This window comes from Rutidosis leptorrhynchoides, chromosome 6, assembly GCF_046630445.1.
Source record: "Rutidosis leptorrhynchoides isolate AG116_Rl617_1_P2 chromosome 6, CSIRO_AGI_Rlap_v1, whole genome shotgun sequence".
NCBI classification, from domain to species: domain Eukaryota; kingdom Viridiplantae; phylum Streptophyta; class Magnoliopsida; order Asterales; family Asteraceae; genus Rutidosis; species Rutidosis leptorrhynchoides.
Window position 1 is genome coordinate 107,634,540 of NC_092338.1, and position 13,545 is coordinate 107,648,084.

Sequence of the window (13,545 nt, forward strand, 5' to 3'; positions counted from 1 at the left end):
TGTATCTTATATCATCGGGAAGGTATTTTGACAAAGGATATAACTAACCACATATCATCAATCGAGTTTATCATTTACAATAACCGAATTCTCGTCAAGTGATCATTTAGAGTTCGTTTTCCAAGTTTCAAGTTCACAAATTCATTTTATGATTCGGTAGTCCAATCTACACATACGATATGCCGTTTCGAAGGTAATTAAACGTACATTGCAACTAAACACTTACTAACAACATTAACAAGCATTCAATGCATCAAAAGTTCATTTTAAGGTTCATCAAACCCTAATTAAGAATCACAAAATCAATAATCATGTTAACGCAAGGTTTTCATATCATCCAACATACCAAAACGAAACTAACGATGCTAGTAACACTTTTAACACAATGGGTTTAACATCTAACAACATTTAATCAATCAAAATCAAAGATTAAACTAACCCATTTCAAGTGTTCATGCTAGTTACACCAAATAACAAGATCGAGCATACAAATTACATACACGACATCACAATGAGCCATAGACACTAACTAACACCATTTCAAGTCAAAAACACGAATTTAGAGAAATCTAGAGTTTTAGAAATGTTACCCAAACGAGATGAAGTTGGTACCAAAATGAAGAGGATGAAGAGAGGATCACGAATATGTAATTTATTTTGTTGTAAGCCTCCTAGATCGAATTTAGATGATGATTGAATAAATTTGGTAAATGTGTGTGTGTTCTTGCTAGAGAGAAAGAGAGAGAGAGATGGAGATGATTGAATGGTGGTGACTGGGGTGGACTAGTTGACCTAGTCAACTAGTTTGCCCCGTGTCAATTTTAGTCCCTCGAGTTTAAAAGCGGGTACGTGATTTAATCGAACGAATATCTTAAATAAGCGAGAGTAAACGGAAGTTGTTATAATTCAATAACGAAAAATATTAAGAACGTTAGCTAACGAAGGATACGAATCTATATACGGAAGATATTATTAAAATAAAAAGACGGGCGTTAAAATAATTTAACGGAAAAATGCGGGATGTTACAGGTCCCGGTTCCGGATTTTCAAACGTCCTTGCGTACAATTTAATATCTTGTACTTTGCGTTTTAAATCTTGTACTCTTGTAATTTTGAGACGTTTCTTATCAATAATTGGAACCTCTTTGATTGTCTTTTGTACTTTTGAGCTTTTTGGTCGTTTGCGTCTTCAATTCGTCGAATCTGCCTTTTGTCTTCACCTTTTATTATTTAAACGAATATCACTTGTAAATAGAACAGTTGCAACTAAAAGCTTGTATTTCTTGAGGGATAATGCTATGAAATATATGTTCGTTTTTAGCATTATCAAGCATACAATCAAAAGCCCTAAATTTAGATGAAGAACACGAAAACGAAATTCGAAGTTAGAGCTTACCGCTAGTATCACCTTGTAGCTATGAACGAGGAGAACAAACTTGTCTCTTATGATTTCGATCAAAACCCGCTTCTTCCTTTCCAAAATCTCTCTTGAATGATTTGGAGAAATGAAGAAAAGAGAGGAAATGAGGAAGAAAAAGGAAAAAGAAATGAATGGATGAGATTAAGATCTCAAATCTGGCTCACACGCGTAATGACCAAAATACCCTTGAACCTCATTTAAAATTACAAAAATCTGGTACCAGTCCGCCCAGAACGCCGCGCCGCGGCCCCATTCCTCGCGCCGCGACATTTAACGTGATTTGATGCCTGCCTTACCATGTCTACTGATTCTGATTTGTTTGGTTTGTCGCGCCGCGACACCCTTCTCCGCGCCGCGACATATAACACGGTCTGATCATTTTCTCGCGTACAAGAACTTTAACACACGTATACGCGTTGAATCCTTCATACACTAGTCGTACATACACGACACACCTACATATCATAGACGGGGAAAACGGGGTGTTAGAAAATGAATGTATCCATTTTACTACCATGGAATTGGATTTGGGATTTGAGGAATTCTAATTATAGGTTATAGGGATATAGGGATTATAGTATGATTAAATTTGATGTGATTTATATGGTGAAAAAACCCTTAATATATCGTATGCAGACGTATTTATATGGTATAGTAATAGTAATAATGTACAAAGTGATAGCGTGTGATATACTACTGTACATACTTGGTAATGGTTGTGGGCTTGAATTGTTTCAGGTGATTACCAAAATAAAGTCATTGCGAAAATCCTGAGCCAAAATCGAACCGCCGATGAACTTAAACTCAATGTGTTCGAGTCGAGTTCGAACAAAAAATATTGCTCGATTAGTTTCACGAGCCGAGTATTAAAAAATAATATTCGACTCGCCTCGCTCGAAAACTCGTTTAATAATAGAACGAGTTATCGAGCCTACATGTTTGAATTGTTCGAAAGCTCATTTAAGTTCGAACAACATGAGTCGAGTAAGCGAGTAATACGAGCCGAGCCCCGAGCAACACCATCACGAACTGTATATATAAAAACGTATAACATTGGACCATACTAGGTTCGAACTCAGGACCTTTTGAATAAATACTCTATGTTCAACCACTGCGCTATGAGATGCTTTTGTTTTAAGTTTTATATTATTAACAGACGATTCATTTGAAGAAACAACACAACTTGTTCAGTTGTTCATACGTTATTATTGAATTCATTTGTAAACTAAACATGTAACTTACATGTTTACTTTACAGCTCACAAACTATTTTCATAAGTTTTTTTTATTTGATTACAATTAAAATTTATAATAACTTAATATTTACAAAATTAAATATTAATCTAAAGTTACATGTGGAGAAACTTCATCCCACATTGAACCAAGGATGAAACTTACATGTAAAGAATTAGCTATAAATAAAGATGTTCATTAGTGTCAACTTGAGGAATTGAGCTACAATACTTATACATATAAGTTTTTTTTTGAAAGGCAATGTTAGTGGTTAGCTCACGAAGTTAATTCACGAAAATCCCCCCCCCCCCGAGACTCGAACCCTGGTCTCCTCGAACACCATGTTAACATGGTGACCAATGAGGCAAAGCCCCATTGGCATACTTATACATATAAGTGATTCTTCAGTTCAATTAAGTTTAAATTTTTTTTATATTAAATTATATATATATATATATATATATATATATATATATATATATATATATATATATATATATATATATATATATATATATATAACTATTTAATTTTAGCTGCTAAAGATCTTTCAAGATTTTAAGCGAGTTTAATCGAGCTTGAGTTCGAACAACAACATGAGCATTAAGCTTAAGCTAAAATTTTCGTCAATTAGTTAAGAATTTTAAACGAATATCGAGCTCGAGTTCGAACATAGAAAAATTATTTGAGTTCGAACTCGAACAAAATATGAAAATTTTAATCGAGTTCGAGTCGAGTTCGAACCGAGTATTAATTAAACGAGCCGAGCTTAAATTCAGCATGTTTGCTTGTGTTCGGTTCGTTAACAGCCCTATGTTTAACCATGGTTCCTTTCGTGAAATTTTTGGCTTCCTAGTATTTGACATCTTAGACATCTAATCACGGTAATTTAATCTTAATTGTCAATCTTGAATATACTTAACCTGAAAACTTGGGTATTAATTCATTCGATTTCTTCGCTGAAATTAAAATTTGTCATCCTTTTTTTTATTTGTTTTTGGTTTTGTGTTTGGTCATCGAAAAATTGGAGTTAACTGTTATAGAGGTTGATAGTTTTTTTTTGTTGTTGTTGTTGTTGTTGTTGTTGTTGTTGTAGATTTTGGGATCTGAAGTTTCTTTAAAGTGTATGTTTTGAAATAACCATTCTCATGTTTTCAGGTTCTTCTTTAGACTTTATGTAGTCTTAGTGTGTAGTTATTTGTTTATATTTGTGATATGTGAAGTGTTTCCATGCTGCAGGTTGATTTGGGTATTGTTCGTCTTGCTTGAAGTTCGAATATGTAATTCCTATTTACTGTTTCTGACTCAATTTCAAGGTTTGTTTAGTTACCAATTTTGTTGTTTATGTTGGAAACTAAACTTGATTTTGGGCTATGTGTTTTAGATTTGGACTTGCAAGTATACAAATATTTTGGATCAAGATTATAGCCCATTATGTAGAAGCTTCTTGTAATATGTAGTAGTGAAAGTGTGTAGAATGTGTGTAGAATAATCTTGTAAAATATCTAGGTCTAGAAATACTAGGAAATATCTAGATAGTAGTAGATGATGGAGTGATCTAGACTACTCCATTGAGTAGTATAAATAGAGGGCTTCACCCCTCATTTGTAATCAAGCAAAAAAGCAATTCAATAAGCAATAAAAGAAGAGTTTTCAAGATCAATCAAACTTCTAAATTATCAATCATCTCTCCCACAAATAATATACATAACCTCCTATTTCCAACAAATTGGTATCAAGAGCTTGGTTCGACAAGATGATGGCCAACAATGTCATCACATTTCCTCGCCTCACAAAGGATAATTATGATCGATGGAGCATCCAAATGAAGACCTTCCTAGGTGGACAAGACTTATGGGAGATTGTGGAGGAAGGCTATGGGGAACCTGCAGAAAAAGGTCCTCTCGGCAAGGAGAAAAAATTAATGAAGACGAACGATCAAAAGGCTCTTTCCATCATCCAACAAAGTGTAGATGATGGAGCTTTTGAGAAAATTGCAAGTGCAACCACCGCCAAGAAAGCATGAGAGATCTTGGAGAATTCTCACAAGGGAGTTGAAAAGGTGAAAAAGGTTCGACTACAAACACTACGAGGTGAGTTCGAATCCTTAAATAAGAAAGACTCAGAATCAATTTCCGATTATTTTACAAGAGTCTTGGCGATTGTCAATCAATTAAAGAGGAATGGTGAAACTCTAAGTGATGTAAGAGTCATTGAGAAGATTCTTAGATCATTAGATTCAAAATTCGACTATATAGTCGTAGCCATTGAAGAATCTAAAGATCTAGAATCAATGACTATCGATGAACTCATGGGTTCACTACAAGCCCATGAAGAGAGGTTCAATAAGAAAAATAAGGAGCCTTTGGAGCAAGCTTTACAAGCAAAACTCTCTTTCAAGGAAGAGAACAGTGAAAAGACTCATCAAACGAGTCAACGATGCCGTGGTCAAGTACATGGCCGAGGACGAGGGCAAGGATATATCAAACGTGGAGGTTATAGTTCTTACAAAAATGAAGAAAGAAGTCAAGATTTTCACCCGACAAGAGGTCGCGGGAGAGGCTACACAAGTAGAAGGCCAAGGTATGACAATTCTCAAACCAAATGCTATAATTGTCATAAATTTGGCCACTATGCTTCGGAATGCGAGAAGTCAAACAATTACGTGCAAGAAAGAGCAAATTTAGTGCAAGAAGATACCGAAGCCGTGAAAAACACTTTGTTACTAGCATGCAAAGGTGAAGATAACGGAGAATCAAATTTGTGGTATCTCGACACGAGTGCAAGCAACCATATGTGCGGTGACAAAAGCATGTTTGCGGAGTTAGACGAGGTAACAATTGGAAATATCACCTTTGGAGATTCCTCTAAAGTCCCGGTTAAAGGCAAAGGTAAAATTCTCATCCGCTTGAAAAATGGAAGGCATCAATTTATCTCTAACGTGTATTATGTGCCCAATATGAAGACGAATATACTGAGTATTGGACAACTCTTGGAGAAAGGCTATGATATTCACATGATAAATCGTACCCTTTCTTTAAGAGACCAAAAAGGAGGTTTGATTGCTAAGGTGCCAATGTCAACGAATAGGATGTTCATGCTAAATATTCAACATGACATTCCAAGATGTTTAAAAGCATGTTTCAAAGATAATTCTTGGCTTTGGCACATGAGATACGGGCACTTAAATTTTGGAGGCTTAAAATTATTATCAAGTAAAGGAATGGTGAAGGGTTTGCCTCCAATTAATCATCCGGATCAAATATGTGAGGGATGCCTTCTGGGAAAGCACTTCCGAAACAGTTTTCCAATAGAGGCTTCTAGTAGAGCGAAGAAACCTCTAGAACTTATTCACACGGATGTGTGTGGACCCATCAGTCCACCGTCTTTCGGTAAAAATAGATATTTTCTTCTATTCATTGATGACTTTAGTCGAAAGACATGGGTCTATTTTCTAAAAGAAAAGTCGGAAGCTTTTGGAATGTTCAAGAAGTTTAAAGCGTTTGTGGAGAATCAAAGTGGTCTCACCATAAAGGCGATGAGATCCGATCGTGGAGGAGAGTTTACATCCAAGGAATTCAAGAAATTTTGCGACAACAATGGCTTACGACGTCCTCTAACTCTTCCATATTCACCTCAACAAAATGGTGTTGCGGAAAGAAAAAATAGGACCATTCTTGATATGGCCCGGAGTATGTTAAAGAGCAAAAGGATGCCTAAGGAGTTTTGGGCTGAGGCAGTGGACTGTGCGATCTATCTAGCAAATCGCTCGCCCACTAGAAGCGTCAAGAACAAAACGCCCATTTAAGCTTGAAGTGGAAGGAAGCCCGGCATCTTACACCTTCGAGTGTTCGGAAGTGTGGCATATGCTCATGTGCCAGATCAGAAGAGGACGAAGCTCGATGATAAAAGCGAGAAACTCATATTCGTGGGCTATGACTCAAGTTCGAAGAGTTACAAGTTATACAATCCCAAGACCGGTAAAGTAATCTCAAGTCGAGATGTGGTGTTCGATGAAGAAGAAACATGGGATTGGAATGTTCCCGAAGAGGAGAACTACGACTTTCTCCCTTATCCATTCGAAAGTACTGCAAGGAATGAAGAATATCTAGAAGTTCAAGAACCTTCTAGTACACCATCTCCGCACTCTCCACGTACTCCAACCACTACACCTAATGAAGTGACACCAACATCAGGAGGAGAATCAAGTAGGCTACAACATCACACAAGGAGCATTAGGGAGTTGTAGGAGGTAACCTAGCCTATGGAGGATCTATCATTGTTCTGCCTTCTTGCCGATTGTGAGCCAATAAGTTACGAATACGCAGCAAAAAGCCAAAAGTGGAAACGTGCCATTGACGAGGAGATTCAAGCAATCGAGAAGAATGATACGTGGGATCTTGCTACACTACCAAAAGGGCATAAGGCTATTGGTGTAAAGTGGGTGTACAAGGCCAAGAAGAATTCCAAAGGTGAAGTTGAAAGATACAAGGCAAGGTTGGTGGCAAAAGGATATAGTCAACGAGCTGGCATAGACTATGAAGAAGTATTTGCTCCCGTCGCTCGTCTAGAAACTATAAGATTAATAATCTCACTTGCGGCTCAGCATAATTGGAAGATTTATCAAATGGATGTCAAATCCGCGTTCCTTAATGGCCACTTAGAAGAAGAAGTCTATATAGAACAACCTTTGGGATACATCGTGAAAGGCCAAGAGAATAAGGTGCTGAAATTGAAAAGGGCCTTATATGGGTTGAAGCAAGCGCCTCGAGCATGGAATAGCAGGATAGACAAGTATTTCCAACAGAATGGCTTTACAAAATGCCCACATGAGCATGCTCTCTATACCAAAGTAAGCAAGGAAGGAGATGTTATGATTGTGTGCCTATATGTGGATGACTTGATATTCACTGGCAGTAATCCCAAAATGTTTGAGGAGTTCAAGAAAGCAATGGTTCGGGAGTTCGAGATGACCGACATTGGACTTATGGCTTACTATCTTGGGATCGAGGTAAAACAAAAGAAAGAAGGAATATTCATATCCCAAGAAGGTTATGCGAATGAGGTGCTCAAGAAGTTTAAGATGAATGAATGCAAGTCAATGAACACACCGGTGGATTGCAATCTCAAATTGTCAAACGATGATGAAGGATACTTGGTGGACCCAACACAATACAAGAGTTTGGTTGGAAGTCTGAGATACCTAACCTGCACGAGGCCAGATATTCTCTACGGAGTTGGACTAGTAAGTCGATACATGGAAGCACCTACAATAAATCACTTGAAGGCAGCCAAGAGGATACTTCGCTACATCAAAGGTACGATTGACTATGGCCTGTTTTATTCGCCTTCTAATCACTTCAAGCTAGTTGGATACAGTGATAGTGATTGGGCTGGAGACAAAGATGATCGTAAGAGTACGAGTGGTTTCGTGTTCTATATGAGAGATACGGCGTTCACATGGAGCTGGAAGAAGAAACCCATTGTGACTCTGTCAACGTGTGAAGCCGAGTTTGTTGCAGCAACATCGTGCACCTGTCATGCAATATGGCTCAGGAAGTTACTAAATGAGCTTAAGTTTTTTCAAAAGGAACCTACAGAGATATATGTGGATAACAAGTCTGCGATTGCTCTAGCAAAGAATCCAGTCTTCCATGATCGAAGCAAACACATCGATACAAAATACCATTACATAAGGGAGTGTGTTACAAATAAAGAGGTGCAGATAAAGTACGCGAAGTCACTTGACCAAGTTGCTGATATTTTCAAAAAGCCCCTAAAACACGAGACATTTCAGAGATTACGGAATATGCTCGGAGTGACGAAATCAAGTTTAAGGGGGGCTGTTGGAAACTAAACTTGATTTTGGGCTATGTGTTTTAGATTTGGACTTGCAAGTATACAAATATTTTGGATCAAGATTATAGCCCAATATGTAGAAGCTTCTTGTAATATGTAGTAGTGAAAGTGTGTAGAATGTGTGTAGAATAATCTTGTAAAATATCTAGGTCTAGAAATACTAGGAAATATCTAGATAGTAGTAGATGATGGAGTGATCTAGACTACTCCATTGAGTAGTATAAATAGAGGGCTTCACCCCTCATTTGTAATCAAGCAAAAAAGCAATTCAATAAGCAATAAAAGAAGAGTTTTCAAGATCAATCAAACTTCTAAATTATCAATCATCTCTCCCACAAATAATATACATAACCTCCTATTTCCAACCGTTTATACTTGATTGATGGGATATGGTGAAAGGTAGGCAGATTGTGTAGTCTTTCTGTAATGATGATGTTACTGTTTAGTGTCTGAAGTTGCAAATTTAAAAGGTTGACCCAAAACTCTTTGAGCGAACTTTATTGGTGGTAAAATGGATGGGTTAATTAGGTTGTCGTTAAAACAGGCCTGGGTCAAAAAAGTTAGTTCTATACAATGGGCTAAGCTGACCCAAAACTCTTAATGTCCAAAAAATCTGAAATTTTTTCAAACTACCAGTGTATCAAATAAAACGTTTAATTGGATTTATGCATTAAACATACATTTCAGGTGAATTTTATTGTAAATAAACAATTACAATAATTCATCTTAATTCCACCATTTATAAGTAGATCAGTCAACTTTTATGTAATTATTTTAGAGCCATGTTGACTCTTCCTTGCTTTATTTTTATATTTTTTTTTTCTTTTGATAATGTATTGTATATATTATATTAAATATTAAATTAAAATGTATTGACATAGTGACACGTTGATTTCTACTATAATTTTTACCCATTTTATTGCTTCAGAGGGACTATGCTTACCCACGACCCATAACTTTGGCTGTTGCCCAAGGAATAATGGTAATCGGGTATTTGTTCTTTGTTTTTGGTTGGCTTGCTGTAATGAACATCAAGACCATGCATTTTTTGCAACCTCTTTTGTAACATGCATCCTTTTAATCGGGGATGGAAAACATTTAAATGCATCTATACATGTTCAGGACAATTACTTTGAAGAAGCTTTCAAAATGCGAAATGCATTGGAAGAATTTCATAAAGATCATCACGGAAATCGTAGACCTAAGATACTGGGATTGAGGAACATATCTTTACAGGAAGGTTGGTATATGTGTGTATGCACGTACTTATGTATCATGTATGAATGTATGTTAATTGTTTTACTCATTTAGTATTTGGTCCTAATTTTTATCATTTAGGTTTTCGGAGGAGCTGGCATACCTTCGGATATTAATATACTGTATTCGGCGAATGTAGCATCTTCGGTTAATAGTGGGTTTGGGAAGCAAAGTGTTCGTTATCCTTCTACGGCGTATTATGATCATCATTTTCCAGGAGCTGAATATGATTAATTTACTAAAAATTTTACTCACAATTTTGAAATATATCTACAATACTAATTGGCTATATTCATTTGTCTTTTGGCTATGTTCATAATATTTGTATGTAGATAATGACCACAGCTTAGATTGATACAATTGATTGGATATTAACTTACGATGTGTTTGTTTGTTATGCGCAGAAGTTGTTTTTATTTGTTTCATATTATTGTGATAGATATATGTATGTCGTATATAATTTTTTATGGACTATAATATGTTCATCCTCAAGAGCTGAGAACATTTCATCTATGAAGATGACTTATTGTGAAGTAGTTATATTATATGTTACTCCGTATTACTATGTTATGATACACTTCGGATGTATATTATGTATTACACATCTTTAGGCTTGCTACAAGAATACAATGTGATGGTTGTGGTTTCATTTATGGCACTTCACTCTTAAGAGTTTTTAACATTTTGTCTTTAAGGCATTTCGAAGATTCCTTAAGATGTTGATGGTGAAATGTTTGCTATTTTTAAGTTTGTTTTTAAGCAAAGTTGTGCATTCAAGGGTCAATTAATTAGTGCAAGTATTATATAATAAAACCATCGATCACATTTATTATTCACATGTAAATTCTATTTCAATTTAACTTTCAGGCTAATCACAACTAAACATATTACTTCTCATGGTAGGGATTAATATTTTGCCTTACCGTATAGGCATATAACAATTATTTTATGTTTTCAACTTTCGTAGAACGTACGGGCTCTTAGCCTACAACATGTATGTCGTTTACTAATTATACGTAAACTACCTATGTCATGAAATTTACGTATACATATTTCTAAAATATACATATCATTTAACTTTATTAAGTATACCTTTACGTATACCTTTAGTCTATATTGTTATTATTTATATGTAAACGACGGCATGCATAGTCAGTACTATAGCCCCAATTATGACTACTAATAAAATATGACTGGGAACTAAATCAAACCTTATTCGTTCCACAACATTTAAAAATTAGTTATTTTTTATTTACAAACAAATCAAAACTTATATCATTTTATTTTTACTCTCTAATGTTTATATCATTTACACGCAAAAATATTAAAACTGCCGTGAAACTGTAAGTGAAAGTTTGAGTGATTTAACTATTAAAGATGGTGGTAATGGAACATCTCATGAACAATTAACTGTAAGTATTTATTCTATTCATACACAATAATATTAATGGATACTAGAAGTTTTGCTCAATGGATACTAGACATGGGCAACGGCGATGTCGGTGAATCCGAAGACGGAGTTTTTGATATTGAAATTCCACAAGATCTTTTGATAACAGATGTTGATGATCCAATTGGTTCTATCATCTCAACTATTTATCTAGCTTATCTTCTTAATCTTGGCAATCTATAATATTATCAGCCTCGTGCAATTCTTGCTCCAACTCATGAAGTAGTTAACATCATTAATGATAGAATGATGATGTGTTTGGAAAGAGAAGAAAGGTCATATTAGAGCTAAGACAATATATGTGCATCACAGAGATACGCTGAATTTAATAATGAACTGTACACTACCGATTTCTTAAATAGTATTGAAGTTGGTGGCTTACCAAAGCACAATCTGAGGCTCAAAGTTGGTGTACCAGTTATGTTACTTCGAAATATTGATCATGCAGGAGGTTTGTGTAACGGTACACGTTTACAAATTGTTCACTTAGGAGAAAAAATCATCACAACAAAAATTTTAACCGGGTCAAACGTGGGGAAGATTACAGCTTTATCACGTACGCTTATCGTATCGAGGATAAGAGAATACCTTTGATATTCCAGAGAAGACAATATCCATTGTCGGTGTGCTTTGCAATGACAATAAATAAAAGTCAAATACAATCACTATCGCGTGTCGGTTTATTTCTTCCAAAACCGGTCTTTAGTCATGGACAACTATACGTTGCACTATCTCGGGTTAATAATCGGGAAATGAATCAAGATATTAATCTTAAACAAGGATAACAAACTATCCAACACAACAAAAAATGTGGTATACAAAGAAGTCTTGCAACACTTATAGACTTAATTGAAGAAATGTTTTATAGAAACATAGTATATGTTTTCATGTGATGTTACTAATATTATACGTACGCTATCTTTGAAATAATATGAATTTCAACGTGCAACGAACGGGCTCCAAAACCTAGTGTGTGTGTGTGTGTATATATATATATATATATATATATATATATAAATATAATCCGTATTAATGTAGTATATATGCCTTAATATATATTGCCTTTAAATGTATATAGATTCCGTATATATACTATTATATAATCATTGTATATATTATTAGATATTTCGTATTAATATCCTGATTGGGCGGGGACTACTAATGTATATGTAAGTAACAATAATGTAATATTTTTATTATTTAAAAACAATAAGCACACTATCGAAATACTTTGGTTATAAAATTGGTTTACTTTTAACTATATGCAGGAGGAAGGGCTTTCGAGGATGCAAGATATGGCGTTTGCTCAAATGCAACCAAACCGTCAACCTAACCTGCAACCATTTTATGACATTCCACAGCAGTTATTTGCATACGCACATCATAATCAGCCAGGAGTTCCATTTGAGTTCTATCCGTCACAAAACTTCGAGTTCCCAGCTAATGATTACGGTGAACAGACGCAATATCATGATCCTCAACAAACATATCATAACCCTCATGACACATACATTACCCCTCGAAACACCTACAATACCCATCAGAACGCATACAATAACCCTATAAACACATAAAATACCCCTCAGAACATATACACTACACCATTGAAGACATTCCAATCCCCTCAACAACATTCCAATCCCCTCAACAAACATATCATAGATCATCCTCTCGGACCCCTCAACAAACATTTCATGGCTCGTCCTCTCGGAGCCCTCTTGACGTGAGTATATCTGATTAACAACTTGAGGATGAACCTATCGAGTATTTAGCAGTAGGTGTTGATGAGAACCAGGAACAAGTACTGTGGTGGAGTCAAAGGAAAACACGACTAACAAGGTGTGGAACCGGTCATCACCTACAATATATACGTGGGGGACGTCGTGGTCATTGATTAGTTGTATTTATTTATATTCATTGTAATATTTAGCTTTGGATTTGTTTAAATCTATCTTGCGTTGCTATCATTTTTAAACAACAATAACAATAGTTTATTTTAAACAACAACAGCAGCATAAAAAGAACACAATTAATACAATTCTCTACGTAGATCCACCGTCTTTAAAGAACACCTTTATTAAACTCTTGCGTGTAATGTTAAGGATTTTAACCTTAACATTAGGGCAGAAGATAGAACAATTTTGTAGCACCAAAACAGCTCCCTCGCGTATGCCTTTAACACCTTCATACTTACCTTGAACACCTTCAATGATCTTTTTATGGAGTTGTTCCCTGAACCACACCCGTAGTGTCCTATTAAACAAAAATGAAAACTTAAATTTAACCAGTTTTAGTGAAAGCAATACAATTATAAAAAAATACATATA

At 35.4% G+C, this 13,545-nt stretch overlaps 2 long non-coding RNA genes across 17 annotated transcripts in view; both read left to right on the plus strand.

Moving 5' to 3' along the window:
* LOC139851802 (uncharacterized) overlaps positions 1 to 2,234 on the plus strand; it is a 104,262-nt gene extending 102,028 nt beyond the window's left edge. For all 14 annotated transcript variants that reach the window (XR_011760730.1, XR_011760739.1, XR_011760737.1 and 11 more), the window contains one exon: positions 2,159 to 2,234. This is a non-coding gene — a long non-coding RNA (uncharacterized lncRNA). The remainder of the gene's footprint in view (positions 1 to 2,158) is intronic.
* Positions 2,235 to 3,466: 1,232 nt separating this feature from the next.
* Positions 3,467 to 10,146, plus strand: LOC139851803 (uncharacterized). 3 transcript variants are annotated; one of them, XR_011760741.1, is made up of 5 exons: positions 3,467 to 3,536; positions 3,892 to 3,968; positions 9,440 to 9,493; positions 9,634 to 9,751; positions 9,850 to 10,146. It is a non-coding gene; the product is annotated as an uncharacterized lncRNA (long non-coding RNA). The 3 variants fall into 3 exon arrangements; XR_011760743.1 differs by lacking the exon at positions 9,440 to 9,493; XR_011760742.1 differs by lacking the exon at positions 9,440 to 9,493 and having other exon boundaries at positions 3,892 to 3,932.
* The last annotated feature ends 3,399 nt before the right edge of the window (positions 10,147 to 13,545 follow it).